Raw genomic sequence first — 6,113 nt, 5'->3', positions numbered from 1 at the left:
AAAACATAAAAAAAATACATGCATAATCAAAACAAACCAATAAAATATATCTAATTAATTAGAAAAAAATTACTATAACAAGAATTCAAAAAACAATTGTTAGAACTAGCAAATTTGAAAAACAAATTATAAAATTATAAAATAATCTCATCAAATTCTTAATAAATATCTCAAATAAGAATAAAAATATATTTTAAATTTGAGTTATTGATATTTAATTACCTTGTTTTGTTTCCGGAAGATAAATTAAACAACTCTGCTTTAATCTTTCCACACAAAAATTATGTTTGTGATGCGCATCTTTATTCTTGTTTTTGTTTTGACCAGCTGCGTTTACAACTATTTATATTAGGGTTGTGATTACAACTATTTATATTAGAGTTGTAATTTAAAGCTTATAAATAGGGAAAAGACCAAAAAAGACATTAATTATTTTATTTTATTTTTCTTTCCATGTAGGCACTTTACAGCCTATTACTTGTAATTTTTTGGAAAAGCTGGATTCTCTGTCTTCAAACTTTCATCAGCCTACAATGGCAATTTACATATAATTATAAAATTAAAAAAAAAATCTTGCAGGGGCTCGAGCCCCTGCTTGCCCCCCCTTCACTCTGCCCCTGGTTAACACTAATTTAGGCCATCAAAATAGAAGATTTTTGTGTCAAATTATTTTATTTGACGAGGGGAGTTCATATTAGATATTTTTATATATTAAAAGTTTATGAAGAAATAAATCTGAGCTTGAGTTGATTGAAATGTCAGAACCGTGAAAAAATATTCTTTGATGGTGCAACATGATAAAATGGAGCCAGAATTAGGGTAATATTAATCACACCAAAAAAAAGATCTTGCCTTTCTCCTTTTCACTTACTAAATGTTATTTCATTAACATAGTCAGATATCAAGCCTTAATTTGTGGGTTGGAAATGACAGTGAATATAAAGATGCCCCATCTTAATTTTTTTAGGATTCTTAATTTGTCATCAAAAAACTCCTTTTACTTTATAAAGTCAAGAAGCTAGAAGTCATCCTATATCACAAGTATGTACTAAAATTAATGACATCACTTGATTGTGTCACTTTAGAACATGTACCATTAAAAAAAAATAAGCAAGCTGATGCCTTATCAAATATGGCTTCAACATTAGCATCATGTAGTGATAAAATAAAAGTCTTTAAATGTCAAAGATTGGTCATTCTACCTGCACTTTTAAGTACTAATCAGTCATTCTACGAATAACTCATGACGTAAAAAAGAAAGAACAACTGAGAGCAATTTCTGTCTATGAGATTGAAAAAAAGGATTAGTGCTAGCTGCTTATCAACTATGTGAGACATGGTAAGCTTGCTAAAGACCTACGTCATAAGATAGAGGTGAGGCGAAGAGCTTCTTGGTTCATATACTTCTCAGGCACTCTTCATCAACATTCTTTTGATGGAATCTTTTTACGTTGTCTCATAAAAGAAGAATAAAACATACTCGGGATCTGTGGAGCGCACTAATCGAGTCATAAACTTCACTTATGAATCAAAAAAATGGGTTACTACTAGCCTATAATGGTGAGACTGCATAGACTATATCAAAAGAGGCTAAAGTTGTTAATTGCATGCTAATTTGATCCACCAGCCACCCGCGCCTTTACACCCAATAGTTGCTTCTTAGCCCTTTAATACTTAGGGACTTTATATGGTAGGACCATTGCCAAACAGTTCTAGGGGGTATCTTTACATATTGGCTATAATAGATTACTTCTTAAAATGGACAGAAGTTGCAGCGTTAAAAGAGATCAAGAAAGAGATAGTTGTAAACTTCATTCAAACAAACATCATCTATTGTTATGGGATACCAAAATATATCATAACTGAACAAGTTATGTGCATAGTTCCATTTCAAACAACATAACTCTTTTATGTGCAATGCTACGACTAATGGCTTGACATAAGCTTTTAACAAGACATTATGCAATATTCTTAAAAAGGTGGTGAATCAATCGAAGAATGATTGACATGATAGAATTAGAGAAGCTCTATAGGCTTATTATACTACATTTCGGACACCAACTGAAGCTACTCCGTATTACTTGGAATAAGGGGTTGAGGCTATTTTTCTACTATATTGTCAAATTTCATTTCTAAGAATTGCAATCCAAGAAGAACTTTTCAATAAAGACAATGTTCATAATGCCTTGAAAAACTTAAAGCTTTAGATGAAAAGTGTTTTGAGGCAACAACAATGATTAGAATATTATTAAGCATGACTGTATAGGGCTTTCAACAAAAAAGTGTGATCGCACTCATTCCAAAAAGAAAATCTTGTCTTGGCAGTATGATGCCTAATAATTATATTTAAGCATATGGGCAACAAGTTTCTTTTTGAATGAAATGACCCTTATGTGGTTCAAGAAATCTATACCAATGGAGCTTACAAAATTATCAAAGAGAATGAATTGAGGATTGGACCTATCAATAGCAAATTCTTGAAAAGATACTATGCTTGAAATTTGATGTAGTTCCTAGCTCGTATAAGCCAAAACTGTGAAAGGCATAAAAAAATAATGAAAATATTGAACTATGTTATGACTTAATCCTTTATCCACAAAGATATGCAGGCAACTTGAAACTTGTTTAGAGTACAATTACATAAAAAAAAACTTATTGACAAAAAAAATCATTCGAACTACGTTGTGACTTGATTCTTTATTCACAAAGATATATAGATTATTTAAAAATTATTCTAAATACAATCATGCTATCCTTTAAAATGATTCAAACCTATACAATTGTTTGCATGGAAAAAAAGGGATAAATAAACTTCAAAATACAATAATAATATAAAAATTGAAGAAACAAGACGCAAACTAAGGTGAGGAATAAATAAACCTCAAAACATAATAATAATATGAAAATTGAAGTAAAAAGACGCAAGCGAAGATAAAATAAACTTTATTAATAATAATAAAAAAAAATCTATTGTATAAAGTATATATTCTCAACATAAAAGTATTAGCTAGTGTTGCCAAAAACTTAAAAGCATTTCAAAGCATGAGAAACCATAGGCATACTATTATCACAAGGAAAGAGGAAAACAGGTCACGAACTCAAAGAAAGCATTTTCGTGATGGCAGAGAGAATGTCTGGAAATGCCACAAATCTGATAGTGCCTCTTCTGATCCTAACAACAACAGCAACTCCGAGAATAAGACTCATTGGCAGCCTTTTACAACTCAAAATCCTGGCTTTGATGAATACTACAAGAAGCGAGGGATAGTGACACCATCAGATTATTGGGATACGTTTGTGGAAGTTCTTATAGCACCCTTGCCTGCTGCTTCTAGAATCAATTCAAGTAGCCAATTTTGTGAAGATATCAAATCGCAGCTTGAGCTTTATGAATTCTTTTATAGTAGAGACCACTTATGGTGATGAAGAGGAGGCTATCAGACCATTGCCTTGGTACCCTAACAATCTTGCTTGGCATTCAAATTTTTCCAGTATGCAGCAAAGGAAGAACCAAACCCTTGAGAGGTTCCATGAGTTCTTAAAGCTAGAAAATGAATTCGGAAACATCACCAGACAGGAGGCTGTCAGCATCGTACGTCCGCTTCTTTTTTTTATGTGCACCGGGATCATTTCGTACTTGATATGTGTTCTGCACCAGGTTCAAAAGCATTCCAGTTGCTGGATATTATATACCAATCAACAAAACCAGGATCCCTACCTGATGAAACGGTTGTAGCTGATTACTTTGAGAAGCAGCAACCTGTTGGTGCTAAGGAAGCAGAGACGGACGCGCGCCTGCTAAGATTGGTTGCCTGGCTTTCTGGAGGCCGAACTGTCTGTAAAAAAGAAGGGAAAGGTGTGGTTTTTATAGCCACTTACTCTGATGAGTGGACTCATGCCTGATTAGAAGAATCAAAAGCCTGTGAACTTTTTCCTAGCTGAAGAAAATTTTCCCAGTTCAATTAAGCAAACTCGGCTACCAGTACAGGAAATTTTTTTCTCTCCGTTTCAATAATTCATTCACGTTGGACAATCCATTCAGGAAATAAAGTCAATTAAGCTAAGTCAGGCTAGCAGTACTGGAGGATTTTTGCTCTATCTAAGCAATTAATTCAGGAAATAAAGTCAATTAAGCAAAGTTGTTTACGTACCTTGCTCTCTGGAAAATTCATTCAGGAAAAGTTGAAATTAACAAAGGATGGAGGGCACTGTTCCAAACCAAGGAGAAAAAGGTGTTACCACTTTTATCTGTCATGGCTTACTAATCGTTAGTCGGAATCATGAACAGACTGCTCCGTTGCATTCAGGACAATGAGATATTCATAATAAAATGTTACAATACCCATTCTGCATAGAAAGAAAAAAAGTTTCACAAGTGCTTGGGTTTATAATATCAATATGTTATGATTTTTTAAATGTTAAAAAATTATTAATAATTTGATTTAATTTTTTAATAATTGATTTCTTAATATAATTAATATCTTTTCATTAATAATATTTTAATTTAATATTAAAGTATATATCTCATAGTAAATCATGTTTATTCTCTATATAATAATTATTGATTATTTAAAAAAAAGAAAAATCTTTTCAAATCTCATTTCATCATAGCCAAGGATTTCTTAGACAATATTATCTAAGAATATATTAAAATCTTTTCTTAATTTATCTAGAATGATGAATTCTTTATTAATCACTTAAATATCTTCATATAATTCAATGTATATCATTTCTTTATCTCGATTCAAATAAAATATAAAAAGATCAAAGCATAACATCTAAAAAGCTTGAATAAACCCATTTATACTTTCTAATTAGCAAAAATCAATCAAAAAATAAAAATCAATCTATATCAAAAAAAATTTCAAGCCTAAATTTGTCATGATGGAAAAAAATATATCACAACAGAATTCCTTATATTTAAAGAAACAGGCTAAAATTAAAATTGATTTTTTTCATTATAGAAATCAGGCTAACTAACAATTTTCTCTTTTCTTTTCACTTTCTCTTTTCCCTATCAAATTAGGAATTAAAAAATTACAGAATAAAATTTGAGATCAAAATTAAAATTTTAAAAATTAAAAGGACTAACCAAAATAGATAGATAGAAGAAATCTAATTTAAAAGCGGCCACTTGATTCCTCCATATTTTTCACTTTGATAATCTTTCTTTAAATCATGTTTTCCTATAATAAATAAGGATTAATCTGTCATTAATTTGATAACAAAAGAATGGTATCGGAAAGCTAAAAGAAAAAAATTAAAAAAAGTGACTACTTCAATTTACAGTGAATTTAGGCATTTGCAGTGTATATTTCCCATTCCCACTAGATATTCTTAATACTTCGTTTTTTTGAATTGCCTTAACTTTTCACCATTGAAATCCTATCTCCTTTAACATTTTCTCTTCACAAAATTTCGCTTCATATCCAACACAACGTTACCTTATGTTAAATATTTATACAAAATATTAATTGTCAAAACATATTATGAAAATCTGGTAATAACTTTAAAAAATAAATAATTGAAGTGTGATGGCAGCAACATAATGATCATTGATTCCTAACAATTTTTAATGGTGTCTAAGAAAAAAAAAGTCCTTAAAGCTTAGATGGCCATGGTATGGTAATTTGGAATGGCAAAAAATAATGGAGGCGTTTGGCATTTGAGGCAGCAATGCACGTAATTATCTGCAGTTGTGTCAGAGTTTCTAGCTTCTAGCTTCTAGTCCTAGAGATAGATATGGAGAACTGGAAAGCATGCTGATGTTATAGAGCCCGAACCCTGTTCTATTATAAGTAGTATTAAAGACTGCTGCAGTGCGGTGCACTCTCCTTTCATTTCTGCGAAACTCCGCTCCTCCTCCACACCTTAACTCTCTTCTCCCATGGCAACACGCTATAAACTGCCATCGTTCGTTTTGTTCTCTTACCACAAGCCCTTCTTAAACCATAAACAAGACCAAGAGTACCCGCCTAAAAGGAATTTCGCTGCCTGTGCGTGCTTTTTCATTCAAGAAACCCAGGTTTGCTAGTACTCCTGCCGTGCTATTTATATTTGGTCATATTTATTTATTTATTATTTTTTTAGGGGCAGTAGAAAGGTAAAGAACA

Source organism: Populus euphratica, unplaced genomic scaffold, assembly GCF_000495115.2.
Source record: "Populus euphratica unplaced genomic scaffold, PopEup_1.0 scaffold351.1, whole genome shotgun sequence".
Taxonomy (NCBI): domain Eukaryota; kingdom Viridiplantae; phylum Streptophyta; class Magnoliopsida; order Malpighiales; family Salicaceae; genus Populus; species Populus euphratica.
The sequence above is the reverse complement of the archived record's forward strand: the minus strand, read 5'-3'. Positions refer to the sequence as shown.